The following is an 18,267-nucleotide window of genomic DNA, read 5'->3' as shown; positions in this document are numbered from 1 at the left end:
CAAGCTGCTGACAGGTGCTGATTAAGCGGCTGACAGGTGCTGATCAAGCAGTTGGCAGGTTCTGATACAGCGGCTAACAAGTGCTGATAATGTGGCTGACAGTTAATGATCAAGCTGCTTATAGGGGCTGCCCTAGTGCCTGACAGTTGCTGATAAAGTGGCTGAAAGGTGCTGATCAACTGGCTGACAGGTACTGATCAAGTGGCTGATAGGCCCTGATCAAGTTGCTGACAGATGCTTCTCAAGTGGCTGACAGGCGCTTATCGCGTGGATGCGTATGCGTTTATCAATCAGCTGAGTGGGCACTGGTCAAGGGGCTGACAGGCACTGATCTAGTGGTTGTCCAGGCGCTGAATGACCATCAGAGCAGGAAATGATCAAGCCGCTGACAGGCGCTGATCAGCCGCCTGAGGGTGTCTGATCCTGTGGCTGAGTAGGCTATGATTACGCAGCTAAGCGGGCACTGATCAAGCTGTTGAGAGTTGCTGATATATTGGCTGACAGGTGCTGATAATGTGGCTGACAGGTACTGATCAAGCTGCTGACACGCGTTTATCAAGCGGCTGACAGGTGCTGATCAAGTGGCTGACAAGTACTTCTCAAGAGGCTGACAGTCACTGATCGGGCGGCTGAGTAGGTGCTGATCGTGGGGCTCAGTTAGAGCAGATCAACTGGCTGAGAGATGCTATTTGCGCAGCTGAATAGGCACTGTACAAACGGCTGACAGGTGCTGATCAAGCAGCTGACAGACACTGATCTCGCAGCTGATTAAGCACTGATAGCGCAGCTCAGTAAGTGTTGATCAAGCGGTTTACAGGTGCTTGTAAAGCGGCTGACAGGCGCTTATCGCTCGGCCGCGTAGGCGCTTTTCAATCTGCTGAGTGGGCAGTGGTCAAGCGGCTGACTGACACTGATCCAGTGGTTGACCAGGCGCTGAATGACCAGCAGAGCAGGAAATGATCAAGCGCCTGACAGGAGAAGATCAACCGGCTGAGCGTCACTGACCGCGTGGCTGAGTAGGCTCTGTTCATGCAGCAAAGTGGGCGCTGATCTAGCGGTTGGCAGGTGATGATCAGTAGACTGACAGGTGTTAATCAAGCAGCTGATACGCACTGATCAACCTGCTGACAGGTGCTGATCAAGCGGATGACAGGTGCTGATCAACTGGCTGACAGGTGCTAATGAAGCGACTCTCAGGTGCTGATCAATTGACTGACAGGTGCTAATCAAGTGGCTGGTAGGCCCTGATCAATCTGCTGACAGGTGCTGATCAACTGGGTGACAGGTGCTGATGAAGCAGCTGATACTCACTGCTCAAGGTGCTGACAGGTGCTGATCAACTGGCTGACAGGTGCTAAACAAGCAGCTGATAGGTGCTGATTGCGCAGCTGAGAATGCAATGATCAAGCAGCTGACAGGCACTGATCAATCGGTAGGCAGGTGCTGATCAACTGGCTGACAAGTGCTAATCAAGTAGCTGATAGGCGATGATCAAGCTGCTGACAGGTTCTGATCAAGAGGCTGACAGGTGCTGATCAACTGGCTGACAGGTGCTAATGAAGCGGCTGGCAGGTGCTGATCAATTGGCTGACAGGTGCTGATCAACTAGCTGACAGGTGCTAATCAAGTGGTCTATAGGCCATGATCAAGCTGCTGACAGGTGATTTTCAGGCGGCTGACTGGTGCTTATCGTGCGGCTGCATTGGCGCTTTTCAATCAGCTGAGTGGGCACTGGTCAAGGGGCTGACAGGCACTGATCTAGTGGTCGACCAGGCGCTGAATGACTATCAGAGCAGGAACTGATCAAGCAGCTGACAGGCGCTGATCAGCCAGCTGAGGGTCACGCATCACGTGGCTGAGTAGGATCTGATCACGCAGAAAATTGGTCGCTATCAAGCAGTTGACAGGTGCTGATAGAGTGGCTGACAGGTACTGATCATGCGGTTGAGTAGGCGCTGATCACGCAGCTGATTAGGCCATGATAAAGAGGCTGACAGGCGCTGATCATGCGGCTGACAGGTGCTGATAATGTCGTTGACAGATGTTGATCTAGCGGCTGATAATCGCTGATCAAGCGGCTAACAGGCATTAATCAAGCGGCTGAAAGGTGCTGATAAAGTCGTTGGCAGATGCTGATCTAGCGTCTGATGATCGCTGATCAAGCGGCTGACAGTACTTCCCATTCGGCTGTCAGGCACATATCGCACGGCTGAGTAGGCACTGATCGCGGGGCTCAGTAGGCACAGATCATGCGGCTGAGACGATGATCGCATGGCTCAGTAAATACTGATAGCGAAGCTAATTAGGTGTTGATCAAGTGGTTTATAGGTGCTTGTCAAGCAGCTGACAGGTGCTGATTGCGCCGCTCAGTAGGCGCTGATCGAGGGGGTGATTATGCGCTGAACAAGCGTCTGACAGTCTCTGATCAAGCGGCAGACAGACTATGATCACGTGGCTGTGTAGGGGCTGATTCGAGGCTCAGTATGCATTGATCGCACAGCTGAGAAGGCACTGATCAAGCGCTGACAGGCATTGATTAAGCGGCTGGCAGGCGCTGTTTAAGCGGCTTACAGGTGCTGATCAAGCAGCTGACAGGTGTTGATCAACTGGCTGACAGGTGCTAATCCAGCGGCTGACAGTGGCTGATCAACTGGCTGAGAGTTGCTAATGAAGCGGCTGACAGGTGTTGATCAACATGCTGACAGGTGCTAATCAAGCAGCTGATAGGTGCTGATAAAGCTGCTGACAGGTGCTGAATAAGGGGCTGACAGGTGCTGACCAACTGGCTGACAGGTTCTGATCAAGCGGCTGAGTAGGTGCTGATCGTGCAGCTGATAAGGCGATGATCAAGCAGCTAACTTGCGCTGATCCAGTGTCTTACAGGTTCTGATCAACTGGCTGAGAGTTGCTGATCAACTGGCTGACAGGTGCTAATCAAGCAGCTTACAGGCGCTGATCATGGTGCAGACAGGTGCTGATCAACTGGCTGACTGGAACTGATCAAGCAGCTGATTAGGCGCTGATCATGCAGCTGATTATGTGATGATAAAGCGGCTAACAGGCGCTGATCAAGCGGCTGACAGGTGATGATAAAGTGGTTGACAGGTGCTGATCAAGCGACTGATAGTCGTTGATTAAGTAGCTGTCAGGCGTAGATCACGTGGCTAAGTAGGCGCTGGTCGTGGGGCTGAGTAGGCACAGATCAAGAGGTTGAGGCGATGAACGCGGGGCTGAGTAAATGATCATCGCTTGGCAGATTAGGTGCTGATCAAGAGGCTGACACGCGTTTATCAAGCTGCTGACAGGTGCTGATCAAGTGGCTGACAGGTGCTGATCAAGCGGCTGATAGGCGCTGATTAAGGGGCTGACAGGTGCTGATCAACTGGCTGACAGTACTTCTCAAGCGGCTGACAGACACTGATCGGGCAGCTGAGTAGGCGCTGACTGCGGGGCTCAGTAGGCAGAGATCAACTGGCCGAAAGATGCTATTCGTGCGGCTGAGTCGGTGCTTTTCAATCGGCTGAGTGGAAAGTGGTCAAGCGCTGATCAAGCTGCTGACAGGTGCTTAACAAGCGGCTGACAATTGCTGATCAACTGGCTGACAGGGGCTAATCAAGCCACTGATATGCGTTGGTCAAGCGGCCCACAGGTGCTGGTCAACTGGCTGACAGGTGCTAATCAAGCTGCTGATAGGCGCACATCAAGCTGCTGACAGGTGCTGATCAAGTGGCTGACAGGTACTTGTCAAGCGGCTGACAAGCACTGATCGGGCGGCTGTGTAGGCACTGACTGCGGGGCTCAGTAGGCACAGATCAACTGGCTGAAAGATGCTATTCACGCGGTTGAGTCTTTGCTTTTCAATCGGCTGAGTGGAAAGTGGTCAAGCGCTGATCAAGCTGCCGACAGGTGCATAACAAGCGGCTGACAATTGCTGATCAAGTGGCTGACAGGGGCTAATCAAGCAGCTGATAGGTGCTGATAAAGCTGCTGACAGGTGCTGCTCAAGCGGTTGACAGGTTCTGATACAGCGGCTAACAGGTGCTGATAATGTGGCTGACAGTTCATGATCAAGCTGCTTATAGGGGCTGCCCTAGCGCCTGACAGTTGCTGATAAAGTGGCTGACAGGTGCAAATGAAGTGGCTGTCAGGTGCTGATCAACTGGCTGACAGGTACTGATCAAGTGCCTGATAGGCCCTGATCAAGCTGCTGACAGGTGCTGATTAAGCGGCTGACAGGGGCTAATCAACTGGCTGACAGGTGCTAATCAAGCGGCTGATAGGCGCTGATCAAGCGGCTAACAGGTGCTGATCAACTGGCTGAGAAGTGTTAATTAAGCAGCTGATAGGTGCTCATCAAGCTGCTGAAAGTCGCTGATCAAGCGGCTGACAGGTGCTGATCCAGTGGCTTACAGGTGCTGATCAACTGGCTTAGAGGTGCTGATCGACTGGCTGACAGGTACTTCTCAAGCGGCTGACAGGCACGGACCGGGCGGCTGAGTAGGCATTCATTGCGGGGCTCAGTAGGCGCAGATCAACTGGGTGAGAGATGCAATTCGCGCGGCTGAGTAGGCACTCTTCAACCTGCGGACAGTTGCTGATCAAGCGGATGACTGACTCTGATAAAGAGGCTGACAGACTATGATCACGTGGCTGTGGAGGGCCTGATTCGCGGCTGAGTAGGCGCTGATCGCGCAGCTGAGAAGGCAATGATCCAGCAGCTGACAGGCACTGATGAAGCGGCTGGCAGGTGCTGTTTAATCGGCTTACAGGTGCTGATCAAGCGGCTGACAGTTGCTGATCAACTGGCTGACAATTGCTAATGAAGCGGCTTCCAGGTGTTGATCAACATGCTGACAGGTGCTAATCAGGCAGCTGATAGGTGCTGATAAAGCTGCTGACAGGTGCTGATCAAGCGGTTGACAGGTTCTGATACAGCGGCTAACAGGTGCTGATAATGTGGCTGACAGTTAATGATCAAGCTGATTATAGGGGCTGCCCTAGCCCCTGACAGTTGCTGATAAAGTGGCTGACAGGTGCAAATGAAGTGGCTGACAGGTGCTGATCAACTGGCTGACAGGTACTGTTCAAGTGGCTGATAGGCCCTGATCAAGCTGCTGACAGGTGCTGATTAAGCGGCTGACAGGTGCTGATCAAGCGGTTGGCAGGTTCTGATACAGCGGCTAACAAGTGCTGATAATGTGGCTGACAGTTAATGATCAAGCTGCTTATAGGGGCTGCCCTAGCGCCTGACAGTTGCTGATAAAGTGGCTGAAAGGTGCTGATCAACTGGCTGACAGGTACTGATCAAGTGGCTGATAGGCCCTGATCAAGTTGCTGACAGATGCTTCTCAAGTGGCTGACAGGCGCTTATCGCGTGGATGCGTATGCGTTTATCAATCAGCTGAGTGGGCACTGGTCAAGGGGCTGACAGGCACTGATCTAGTGGTTGTCCAGGCGCTGAATGACCATCAGAGCAGGAAATGATCAAGCCGCTGACAGGCGCTGATCAGCCGCCTGAGGGTGTCTGATCCTGTGGCTGAGTAGGCTATGATTACGCAGCTAAGCGGGCACTGATCAAGCTGTTGAGAGTTGCTGATATATTGGCTGACAGGTGCTGATAATGTGGCTGACAGGTACTGATCAAGCTGCTGACACGCGTTTATCAAGCGGCTGACAGGTGCTGATCAAGTGGCTGACAAGTACTTCTCAAGAGGCTGACAGTCACTGATCGGGCGGCTGAGTAGGTGCTGATCGTGGGGCTCAGTTAGAGCAGATCAACTGGCTGAGAGATGCTATTTGCGCGGCTGAATAGGCACTGTACAAACGGCTGACAGGTGCTGATCAAGCAGCTGACAGACACTGATCTCGCAGCTGATTAAGCACTGATAGCGCAGCTCAGTAAGTGTTGATCAAGCGGTTTACAGGTGCTTGTAAAGCGGCTGACAGGCGCTTATCGCTCGGCCGCGTAGGCGCTTTTCAATCTGCTGAGTGGGCAGTGGTCAAGCGGCTGACTGACACTGATCCAGTGGTTGACCAGGCGCTGAATGACCAGCAGAGCAGGAAATGATCAAGCGCCTGACAGGAGAAGATCAACCGGCTGAGCGTCACTGACCGCGTGGCTGAGTAGGCTCTGTTCATGCAGCAAAGTGGGCGCTGATCTAGCGGTTGGCAGGTGATGATCAGTAGACTGACAGGTGTTAATCAAGCAGCTGATACGCACTGATCAACCTGCTGACAGGTGCTGATCAAGCGGATGACAGGTGCTGATCAACTGGCTGACAGGTGCTAATGAAGCGACTCTCAGGTGCTGATCAATTGACTGACAGGTGCTAATCAAGTGGCTGGTAGGCCCTGATCAATCTGCTGACAGGTGCTGATCAACTGGGTGACAGGTGCTGATGAAGCAGCTGATACTCACTGCTCAAGGTGCTGACAGGTGCTGATCAACTGGCTGACAGGTGCTAAACAAGCAGCTGATAGGTGCTGATTGCGCAGCTGAGAATGCAATGATCAAGCAGCTGACAGGCACTGATCAATCGGTAGGCAGGTGCTGATCAACTGGCTGACAAGTGCTAATCAAGTAGCTGATAGGCGATGATCAAGCTGCTGACAGGTTCTGATCAAGAGGCTGACAGGTGCTGATCAACTGGCTGACAGGTGCTAATGAAGCGGCTGGCAGGTGCTGATCAATTGGCTGACAGGTGCTGATCAACTAGCTGACAGGTGCTAATCAAGGGGTCTATAGGCCATGATCAAGCTGCTGACAGGTGATTTTCAGGCGGCTGACTGGTGCTTATCGTGCGGCTGCATTGGCGCTTTTCAATCAGCTGAGTGGGCACTGGTCAAGGGGCTGACAGGCACTGATCTAGTGGTCGACCAGGCGCTGAATGACTATCAGAGCAGGAACTGATCAAGCAGCTGACAGGCGCTGATCAGCCAGCTGAGGGTCACGCATCACGTGGCTGAGTAGGATCTGATCACGCAGAAAATTGGTCGCTATCAAGCAGTTGACAGGTGCTGATAGAGTGGCTGACAGGTACTGATCATGCGGTTGAGTAGGCGCTGATCACGCAGCTGATTAGGCCATGATAAAGAGGCTGACAGGCGCTGATCATGCGGCTGACAGGTGCTGATAATGTCGTTGACAGATGTTGATCTAGCGGCTGATAATCGCTGATCAAGCGGCTAACAGGCATTAATCAAGCGGCTGAAAGGTGCTGATAAAGTCGTTGGCAGATGCTGATCTAGCGTCTGATGATCGCTGATCAAGCGGCTGACAGTACTTCCCATTCGGCTGTCAGGCACATATCGCACGGCTGAGTAGGCACTGATCGCGGGGCTCAGTAGGCACAGATCATGCGGCTGAGACGATGATCGCATGGCTCAGTAAATACTGATAGCGAAGCTAATTAGGTGTTGATCAAGTGGTTTATAGGTGCTTGTCAAGCAGCTGACAGGTGCTGATTGCGCCGCTCAGTAGGCGCTGATCGAGGGGGTGATTATGCGCTGAACAAGCGTCTGACAGTCTCTGATCAAGCGGCAGACAGACTATGATCACGTGGCTGTGTAGGGGCTGATTCGAGGCTCAGTATGCATTGATCGCACAGCTGAGAAGGCACTGATCAAGCGCTGACAGGCATTGATTAAGCGGCTGGCAGGCGCTGTTTAAGCGGCTTACAGGTGCTGATCAAGCAGCTGACAGGTGTTGATCAACTGGCTGACAGGTGCTAATCCAGCGGCTGACAGTGGCTGATCAACTGGCTGAGAGTTGCTAATGAAGCGGCTGACAGGTGTTGATCAACATGCTGACAGGTGCTAATCAAGCAGCTGATAGGTGCTGATAAAGCTGCTGACAGGTGCTGAATAAGGGGCTGACAGGTGCTGACCAACTGGCTGACAGGTTCTGATCAAGCGGCTGAGTAGGTGCTGATCGTGCAGCTGATAAGGCGATGATCAAGCAGCTAACTTGCGCTGATCCAGTGTCTTACAGGTTCTGATCAACTGGCTGAGAGTTGCTGATCAACTGGCTGACAGGTGCTAATCAAGCAGCTTACAGGCGCTGATCATGGTGCAGACAGGTGCTGATCAACTGGCTGACTGGAACTGATCAAGCAGCTGATTAGGCGCTGATCATGCAGCTGATTATGTGATGATAAAGCGGCTAACAGGCGCTGATCAAGCGGCTGACAGGTGATGATAAAGTGGTTGACAGGTGCTGATCAAGCGACTGATAGTCGTTGATTAAGTAGCTGTCAGGCGTAGATCACGTGGCTAAGTAGGCGCTGGTCGTGGGGCTGAGTAGGCACAGATCAAGAGGTTGAGGCGATGAACGCGGGGCTGAGTAAATGATCATCGCTTGGCAGATTAGGTGCTGATCAAGAGGCTGACACGCGTTTATCAAGCTGCTGACAGGTGCTGATCAAGTGGCTGACAGGTGCTGATCAAGCGGCTGATAGGCGCTGATTAAGGGGCTGACAGGTGCTGATCAACTGGCTGACAGTACTTCTCAAGCGGCTGACAGACACTGATCGGGCAGCTGAGTAGGCGCTGACTGCGGGGCTCAGTAGGCAGAGATCAACTGGCCGAAAGATGCTATTCGTGCGGCTGAGTCGGTGCTTTTCAATCGGCTGAGTGGAAAGTGGTCAAGCGCTGATCAAGCTGCTGACAGGTGCTTAACAAGCGGCTGACAATTGCTGATCAACTGGCTGACAGGGGCTAATCAAGCCACTGATATGCGTTGGTCAAGCGGCCCACAGGTGCTGGTCAACTGGCTGACAGGTGCTAATCAAGCTGCTGATAGGCGCACATCAAGCTGCTGACAGGTGCTGATCAAGTGGCTGACAGGTACTTGTCAAGCGGCTGACAAGCACTGATCGGGCGGCTGTGTAGGCACTGACTGCGGGGCTCAGTAGGCACAGATCAACTGGCTGAAAGATGCTATTCACGCGGTTGAGTCTTTGCTTTTCAATCGGCTGAGTGGAAAGTGGTCAAGCGCTGATCAAGCTGCCAACAGGTGCATAACAAGCGGCTGACAATTGCTGATCAAGTGGCTGACAGGGGCTAATCAAGCAGCTGATAGGTGCTGATAAAGCTGCTGACAGGTGCTGCTCAAGCGGTTGACAGGTTCTGATACAGCGGCTAACAGGTGCTGATAATGTGGCTGACAGTTCATGATCAAGCTGCTTATAGGGGCTGCCCTAGCGCCTGACAGTTGCTGATAAAGTGGCTGACAGGTGCAAATGAAGTGGCTGTCAGGTGCTGATCAACTGGCTGACAGGTACTGATCAAGTGCCTGATAGGCCCTGATCAAGCTGCTGACAGGTGCTGATTAAGCGGCTGACAGGGGCTAATCAACTGGCTGACAGGTGCTAATCAAGCGGCTGATAGGCGCTGATCAAGCGGCTAACAGGTGCTGATCAACTGGCTGAGAAGTGTTAATTAAGCAGCTGATAGGTGCTCATCAAGCTGCTGAAAGTCGCTGATCAAGCGGCTGACAGGTGCTGATCCAGTGGCTTACAGGTGCTGATCAACTGGCTTAGAGGTGCTGATCGACTGGCTGACAGGTACTTCTCAAGCGGCTGACAGGCACGGACCGGGCGGCTGAGTAGGCATTCATTGCGGGGCTCAGTAGGCGCAGATCAACTGGGTGAGAGATGCAATTCGCGCGGCTGAGTAGGCACTCTTCAACCTGCGGACAGTTGCTGATCAAGCGGATGACTGACTCTGATAAAGAGGCTGACAGACTATGATCACGTGGCTGTGGAGGGCCTGATTCGCGGCTGAGTAGGCGCTGATCGCGCAGCTGAGAAGGCAATGATCCAGCAGCTGACAGGCACTGATGAAGCGGCTGGCAGGTGCTGTTTAATCGGCTTACAGGTGCTGATCAAGCGGCTGACAGTTGCTGATCAACTGGCTGACAATTGCTAATGAAGCGGCTTCCAGGTGTTGATCAACATGCTGACAGGTGCTAATCAGGCAGCTGATAGGTGCTGATAAAGCTGCTGACAGGTGCTGATCAAGCGGTTGACAGGTTCTGATACAGCGGCTAACAGGTGCTGATAATGTGGCTGACAGTTAATGATCAAGCTGATTATAGGGGCTGCCCTAGCCCCTGACAGTTGCTGATAAAGTGGCTGACAGGTGCAAATGAAGTGGCTGACAGGTGCTGATCAACTGGCTGACAGGTACTGTTCAAGTGGCTGATAGGCCCTGATCAAGCTGCTGACAGGTGCTGATTAAGCGGCTGACAGGTGCTGATCAAGCGGTTGGCAGGTTCTGATACAGCGGCTAACAAGTGCTGATAATGTGGCTGACAGTTAATGATCAAGCTGCTTATAGGGGCTGCCCTAGCGCCTGACAGTTGCTGATAAAGTGGCTGAAAGGTGCTGATCAACTGGCTGACAGGTACTGATCAAGTGGCTGATAGGCCCTGATCAAGTTGCTGACAGATGCTTCTCAAGTGGCTGACAGGCGCTTATCGCGTGGATGCGTATGCGTTTATCAATCAGCTGAGTGGGCACTGGTCAAGGGGCTGACAGGCACTGATCTAGTGGTTGTCCAGGCGCTGAATGACCATCAGAGCAGGAAATGATCAAGCCGCTGACAGGCGCTGATCAGCCGCCTGAGGGTGTCTGATCCTGTGGCTGAGTAGGCTATGATTACGCAGCTAAGCGGGCACTGATCAAGCTGTTGAGAGTTGCTGATATATTGGCTGACAGGTGCTGATAATGTGGCTGACAGGTACTGATCAAGCTGCTGACACGCGTTTATCAAGCGGCTGACAGGTGCTGATCAAGTGGCTGACAAGTACTTCTCAAGAGGCTGACAGTCACTGATCGGGCGGCTGAGTAGGTGCTGATCGTGGGGCTCAGTTAGAGCAGATCAACTGGCTGAGAGATGCTATTTGCGCGGCTGAATAGGCACTGTACAAACGGCTGACAGGTGCTGATCAAGCAGCTGACAGACACTGATCTCGCAGCTGATTAAGCACTGATAGCGCAGCTCAGTAAGTGTTGATCAAGCGGTTTACAGGTGCTTGTAAAGCGGCTGACAGGCGCTTATCGCTCGGCCGCGTAGGCGCTTTTCAATCTGCTGAGTGGGCAGTGGTCAAGCGGCTGACTGACACTGATCCAGTGGTTGACCAGGCGCTGAATGACCAGCAGAGCAGGAAATGATCAAGCGCCTGACAGGAGAAGATCAACCGGCTGAGCGTCACTGACCGCGTGGCTGAGTAGGCTCTGTTCATGCAGCAAAGTGGGCGCTGATCTAGCGGTTGGCAGGTGATGATCAATAGACTGACAGGTGTTAATCAAGCAGCTGATACGCACTGATCAACCTGCTGACAGGTGCTGATCAAGCGGATGACAGGTGCTGATCAACTGGCTGACAGGTGCTAATGAAGCGACTCTCAGGTGCTGATCAATTGACTGACAGGTGCTAATCAAGTGGCTGGTAGGCCCTGATCAATCTGCTGACAGGTGCTGATCAACTGGGTGACAGGTGCTGATGAAGCAGCTGATACTCACTGCTCAAGGTGCTGACAGGTGCTGATCAACTGGCTGACAGGTGCTAAACAAGCAGCTGATAGGTGCTGATTGCGCAGCTGAGAATGCAATGATCAAGCAGCTGACAGGCACTGATCAATCGGTAGGCAGGTGCTGATCAACTGGCTGACAAGTGCTAATCAAGTAGCTGATAGGCGATGATCAAGCTGCTGACAGGTTCTGATCAAGAGGCTGACAGGTGCTGATCAACTGGCTGACAGGTGCTAATGAAGCGGCTGGCAGGTGCTGATCAATTGGCTGACAGGTGCTGATCAACTAGCTGACAGGTGCTAATCAAGGGGTCTATAGGCCATGATCAAGCTGCTGACAGGTGATTTTCAGGCGGCTGACTGGTGCTTATCGTGCGGCTGCATTGGCGCTTTTCAATCAGCTGAGTGGGCACTGGTCAAGGGGCTGACAGGCACTGATCTAGTGGTCGACCAGGCGCTGAATGACTATCAGAGCAGGAACTGATCAAGCAGCTGACAGGCGCTGATCAGCCAGCTGAGGGTCACGCATCACGTGGCTGAGTAGGATCTGATCACGCAGAAAATTGGTCGCTATCAAGCAGTTGACAGGTGCTGATAGAGTGGCTGACAGGTACTGATCATGCGGTTGAGTAGGCGCTGATCACGCAGCTGATTAGGCCATGATAAAGAGGCTGACAGGCGCTGATCATGCGGCTGACAGGTGCTGATAATGTCGTTGACAGATGTTGATCTAGCGGCTGATAATCGCTGATCAAGCGGCTAACAGGCATTAATCAAGCGGCTGAAAGGTGCTGATAAAGTCGTTGGCAGATGCTGATCTAGCGTCTGATGATCGCTGATCAAGCGGCTGACAGTACTTCCCATTCGGCTGTCAGGCACATATCGCACGGCTGAGTAGGCACTGATCGCGGGGCTCAGTAGGCACAGATCATGCGGCTGAGACGATGATCGCATGGCTCAGTAAATACTGATAGCGAAGCTAATTAGGTGTTGATCAAGTGGTTTATAGGTGCTTGTCAAGCAGCTGACAGGTGCTGATTGCGCCGCTCAGTAGGCGCTGATCGAGGGGGTGATTATGCGCTGAACAAGCGTCTGACAGTCTCTGATCAAGCGGCAGACAGACTATGATCACGTGGCTGTGTAGGGGCTGATTCGAGGCTCAGTATGCATTGATCGCACAGCTGAGAAGGCACTGATCAAGCGCTGACAGGCATTGATTAAGCGGCTGGCAGGCGCTGTTTAAGCGGCTTACAGGTGCTGATCAAGCAGCTGACAGGTGTTGATCAACTGGCTGACAGGTGCTAATCCAGCGGCTGACAGTGGCTGATCAACTGGCTGAGAGTTGCTAATGAAGCGGCTGACAGGTGTTGATCAACATGCTGACAGGTGCTAATCAAGCAGCTGATAGGTGCTGATAAAGCTGCTGACAGGTGCTGAATAAGGGGCTGACAGGTGCTGACCAACTGGCTGACAGGTTCTGATCAAGCGGCTGAGTAGGTGCTGATCGTGCAGCTGATAAGGCGATGATCAAGCAGCTAACTTGCGCTGATCCAGTGTCTTACAGGTTCTGATCAACTGGCTGAGAGTTGCTGATCAACTGGCTGACAGGTGCTAATCAAGCAGCTTACAGGCGCTGATCATGGTGCAGACAGGTGCTGATCAACTGGCTGACTGGAACTGATCAAGCAGCTGATTAGGCGCTGATCATGCAGCTGATTATGTGATGATAAAGCGGCTAACAGGCGCTGATCAAGCGGCTGACAGGTGATGATAAAGTGGTTGACAGGTGCTGATCAAGCGACTGATAGTCGTTGATTAAGTAGCTGTCAGGCGTAGATCACGTGGCTAAGTAGGCGCTGGTCGTGGGGCTGAGTAGGCACAGATCAAGAGGTTGAGGCGATGAACGCGGGGCTGAGTAAATGATCATCGCTTGGCAGATTAGGTGCTGATCAAGAGGCTGACACGCGTTTATCAAGCTGCTGACAGGTGCTGATCAAGTGGCTGACAGGTGCTGATCAAGCGGCTGATAGGCGCTGATTAAGGGGCTGACAGGTGCTGATCAACTGGCTGACAGTACTTCTCAAGCGGCTGACAGACACTGATCGGGCAGCTGAGTAGGCGCTGACTGCGGGGCTCAGTAGGCAGAGATCAACTGGCCGAAAGATGCTATTCGTGCGGCTGAGTCGGTGCTTTTCAATCGGCTGAGTGGAAAGTGGTCAAGCGCTGATCAAGCTGCTGACAGGTGCTTAACAAGCGGCTGACAATTGCTGATCAACTGGCTGACAGGGGCTAATCAAGCCACTGATATGCGTTGGTCAAGCGGCCCACAGGTGCTGGTCAACTGGCTGACAGGTGCTAATCAAGCTGCTGATAGGCGCACATCAAGCTGCTGACAGGTGCTGATCAAGTGGCTGACAGGTACTTGTCAAGCGGCTGACAAGCACTGATCGGGCGGCTGTGTAGGCACTGACTGCGGGGCTCAGTAGGCACAGATCAACTGGCTGAAAGATGCTATTCACGCGGTTGAGTCTTTGCTTTTCAATCGGCTGAGTGGAAAGTGGTCAAGCGCTGATCAAGCTGCTGACAGGTGCATAACAAGCGGCTGACAATTGCTGATCAAGTGGCTGACAGGGGCTAATCAAGCAGCTGATAGGTGCTGATAAAGCTGCTGACAGGTGCTGATCAAGCGGTTGACAGGTTCTGATACAGCGGCTAACAGGTGCTGATAATGTGGCTGACAGTTCATGATCAAGCTGCTTATAGGGGCTGCCCTAGCGCCTGACAGTTGCTGATAAAGTGGCTGACAGGTGCAAATGAAGTGGCTGTCAGGTGCTGATCAACTGGCTGACAGGTACTGATCAAGTGGCTGATAGGCCCTGATCAAGCTGCTGACAGGTGCTGATTAAGCGGCTGACAGGGGCTAATCAACTGGCTGACAGGTGCTAATCAAGCGGCTGATAGGCGCTGATCAAGCGGCTAACAAGTGCTGATCAACTGGCTGAGAAGTGTTAATTAAGCAGCTGATAGGTGCTCATCAAGCTGCTGAAAGTCGCTGATCAAGCGGCTGACAGGTGCTGATCCAGTGGCTTACAGGTGCTGATCAACTGGCTTAGAGGTGCTGATCGACTGGCTGACAGGTACTTCTCAAGCGGCTGACAGGCACGGACCGGGCGGCTGAGTAGGCATTCATTGCGGGGCTCAGTAGGCGCAGATCAACTGGGTGAGAGATGCAATTCGCGCGGCTGAGTAGGCACTCTTCAACCTACAGACAGTTGCTGATCAAGCGGATGACTGACTCTGATAAAGAGGCTGACAGACTATGATCACGTGGCTGTGGAGGGCCTGATTCGCGGCTGAGTAGGCGCTGATCGCGCAGCTGAGAAGGCAATGATCCAGCAGCTGACAGGCACTGATGAAGCGGCTGGCAGGTGCTGTTTAATCGGCTTACAGGTGCTGATCAAGCGGCTGACAGTTGCTGATCAACTGGCTGACAATTGCTAATGAAGCGGCTTCCAGGTGTTGATCAACATGCTGACAGGTGCTAATCAGGCAGCTGATAGGTGCTGATAAAGCTGCTGACAGGTGCTGATCAAGCGGTTGACAGGTTCTGATACAGCGGCTAACAGGTGCTGATAATGTGGCTGACAGTTAATGATCAAGCTGATTATAGGGGCTGCCCTAGCCCCTGACAGTTGCTGATAAAGTGGCTGACAGGTGCAAATGAAGTGGCTGACAGGTGCTGATCAACTGGCTGACAGGTACTGTTCAAGTGGCTGATAGGCCCTGATCAAGCTGCTGACAGGTGCTGATTAAGCGGCTGACAGGTGCTGATCAAGCGGTTGGCAGGTTCTGATACAGCGGCTAACAAGTGCTGATAATGTGGCTGACAGTTAATGATCAAGCTGCTTATAGGGGCTGCCCTAGCGCCTGACAGTTGCTGATAAAGTGGCTGAAAGGTGCTGATCAACTGGCTGACAGGTACTGATCAAGTGGCTGATAGGCCCTGATCAAGTTGCTGACAGATGCTTCTCAAGTGGCTGACAGGCGCTTATCGCGTGGATGCGTATGCGTTTATCAATCAGCTGAGTGGGCACTGGTCAAGGGGCTGACAGGCACTGATCTAGTGGTTGTCCAGGCGCTGAATGACCATCAGAGCAGGAAATGATCAAGCCGCTGACAGGCGCTGATCAGCCGCCTGAGGGTGTCTGATCCTGTGGCTGAGTAGGCTATGATTACGCAGCTAAGCGGGCACTGATCAAGCTGTTGAGAGTTGCTGATATATTGGCTGACAGGTGCTGATAATGTGGCTGACAGGTACTGATCAAGCTGCTGACACGCGTTTATCAAGCGGCTGACAGGTGCTGATCAAGTGGCTGACAAGTACTTCTCAAGAGGCTGACAGTCACTGATCGGGCGGCTGAGTAGGTGCTGATCGTGGGGCTCAGTTAGAGCAGATCAACTGGCTGAGAGATGCTATTTGCGCAGCTGAATAGGCACTGTACAAACGGCTGACAGGTGCTGATCAAGCAGCTGACAGACACTGATCTCGCAGCTGATTAAGCACTGATAGTGCAGCTCAGTAAGTGTCGATCAAGCGGTTTACAGGTGCTTGTAAAGCGGCTGACAGGCGCTTATCGCTCGGCCGCGTAGGCGCTTTTCAATCTGCTGAGTGGGCAGTGGTCAAGCGGCTGACTGACACTGATCCAGTGGTTGACCAGGCGCTGAATGACCAGCAGAGCAGGAAATGATCAAGCGCCTGACAGGAGAAGATCAACCGGCTGAGCGTCACTGACCGCGTGGCTGAGTAGGCTCTGTTCATGCAGCAAAGTGGGCGCTGATCTAGCGGTTGGCAGGTGATGATCAATAGACTGACAGGTGTTAATCAAGCAGCTGATACGCACTGATCAACCTGCTGACAGGTGCTGATCAAGCGGATGTCAGGTGCTGATCAACTGGCTGACAGGTGCTAATGAAGCGACTCTCAGGTGCTGATCAATTGACTGACAGGTGCTAATCAAGTGGCTGGTAGGCCCTGATCAATCTGCTGACAGGTGCTGATCAACTGGGTGACAGGTGCTGATGAAGCAGCTGATACTCACTGCTCAAGGTGCTGACAGGTGCTGATCAACTGGCTGACAGGTGCTAAACAAGCAGCTGATAGGTGCTGATTGCGCAGCTGAGAATGCAATGATCAAGCAGCTGACAGCCACTGATCAATCAGTAGGCAGGTGCTGATCAACTGGCTGACAAGTGCTAATCAAGTAGCTGATAGGCGATGATCAAGCTGCTGACAGGTTCTGATCAAGAGGCTGACAGGTGCTGATCAACTGCCTGACAGGTGCTAATGAAGCGGCTGGCAGGTGCTGATCAATTGGCTGACAGGTGCTGATCAACTAGCTGACAGGTGCTAATCAAGTGGCCTATAGGCCATGATCAAGCTGCTGACAGGTGATTTTCAGGCGGCTGACTGGTGCTTATCGTGTGGCTGCATTGGCGCTTTTCAATCAGCTGAGTGGGCACTGGTCAAGGGGCTGACAGGCACTGATCTAGTGGTCGACCAGGCGCTGAATGACTATCAGAGCAGGAACTGATCAAGCAGCTGACAGGCGCTGATCAGCCAGCTGAGGGTCGCACATCACGTGGCTGAGTAGGATCTGATCACGCAGAAAATTGGTCGCTATCAAGCAGTTGACAGGTGCTGATAGAGTGGCTGACAGGTGCTGATAATGTGGCTGACAGGTACTGATCATGCGGTTGAGTAGGCGCTGATCACGCAGCTGATTAGGCGATGATAAAGAGGCTGACAGGCGCTGATCATGCGGCTGACAGGTGCTGATAATGTCGTTGACAGATGTTGATCTAGCGGCTGATAATCGCTGATCAAGCGGCTAACAGGCATTAATCAAGCGGCTGAAAGGTGCTGATAAAGTCGTTGGCAGATGCTGATCTAGCGTCTGATGATCGCTGATCAAGCGGCTGACAGTACTTCCCATTCGGCTGTCAGGCACATATCGCACGGCTGAGTAGGCACTGATCGCGGGGCTCAGTAGGCACAGATCATGCGGCTGAGACGATGATCGCATGGCTCAGTAAATACTGATAGCGAAGCTAATTAGGTGTTGATCAAGTGGTTTATAGGTGCTTGTCAAGCAGCTGACAGGTGCTGATTGCGCCGCTCAGTAGGCGCTGATCGAGGGGGTGATTATGCGCTGAACAAGCGTCTGACAGTCTCTGATCAAGCGGCAGACAGACTATGATCACGTGGCTGTGTAGGGGCTGATTCGAGGCTCAGTAGGCATTGATCGCACAGCTGAGAAGGCACTGATCAAGCGCTGACAGGCATTGATTAAGCGGCTGGCAGGCGCTGTTTAAGCGGCTTACAGGTGCTGATCAAGCAGCTGACAGGTGTTGATCAACTGGCTGACAGGTGCTAATCCAGCGGCTGACAGTGGCTGATCAACTGGCTGAGAGTTGCTAATGAAGCGGCTGACAGGTGTTGATCAACATGCTGACAGGTGCTAATCAAGCAGCTGATAGGTGCTGATAAAGCTGCTGACAGGTGCTGAATAAGGGGCTGACAGGTGCTGACCAACTGGCTGACAGGTTCTGATCAAGCGGCTGAGTAGGTGCTGATCGTGCAGCTGATAAGGCGATGATCAAGCAGCTAACTTGCGCTGATCCAGTGTCTTACAGGTTCTGATCAACTGGCTGAGAGGTGCTGATCAACTGGCTGA

This window comes from Bubalus kerabau, unplaced genomic scaffold (genome assembly GCF_029407905.1).
Source record: "Bubalus kerabau isolate K-KA32 ecotype Philippines breed swamp buffalo unplaced genomic scaffold, PCC_UOA_SB_1v2 scaffold_25, whole genome shotgun sequence".
NCBI lineage: Eukaryota > Metazoa > Chordata > Mammalia > Artiodactyla > Bovidae > Bubalus > Bubalus kerabau.
This window is presented reverse-complemented; position numbering follows the sequence as displayed.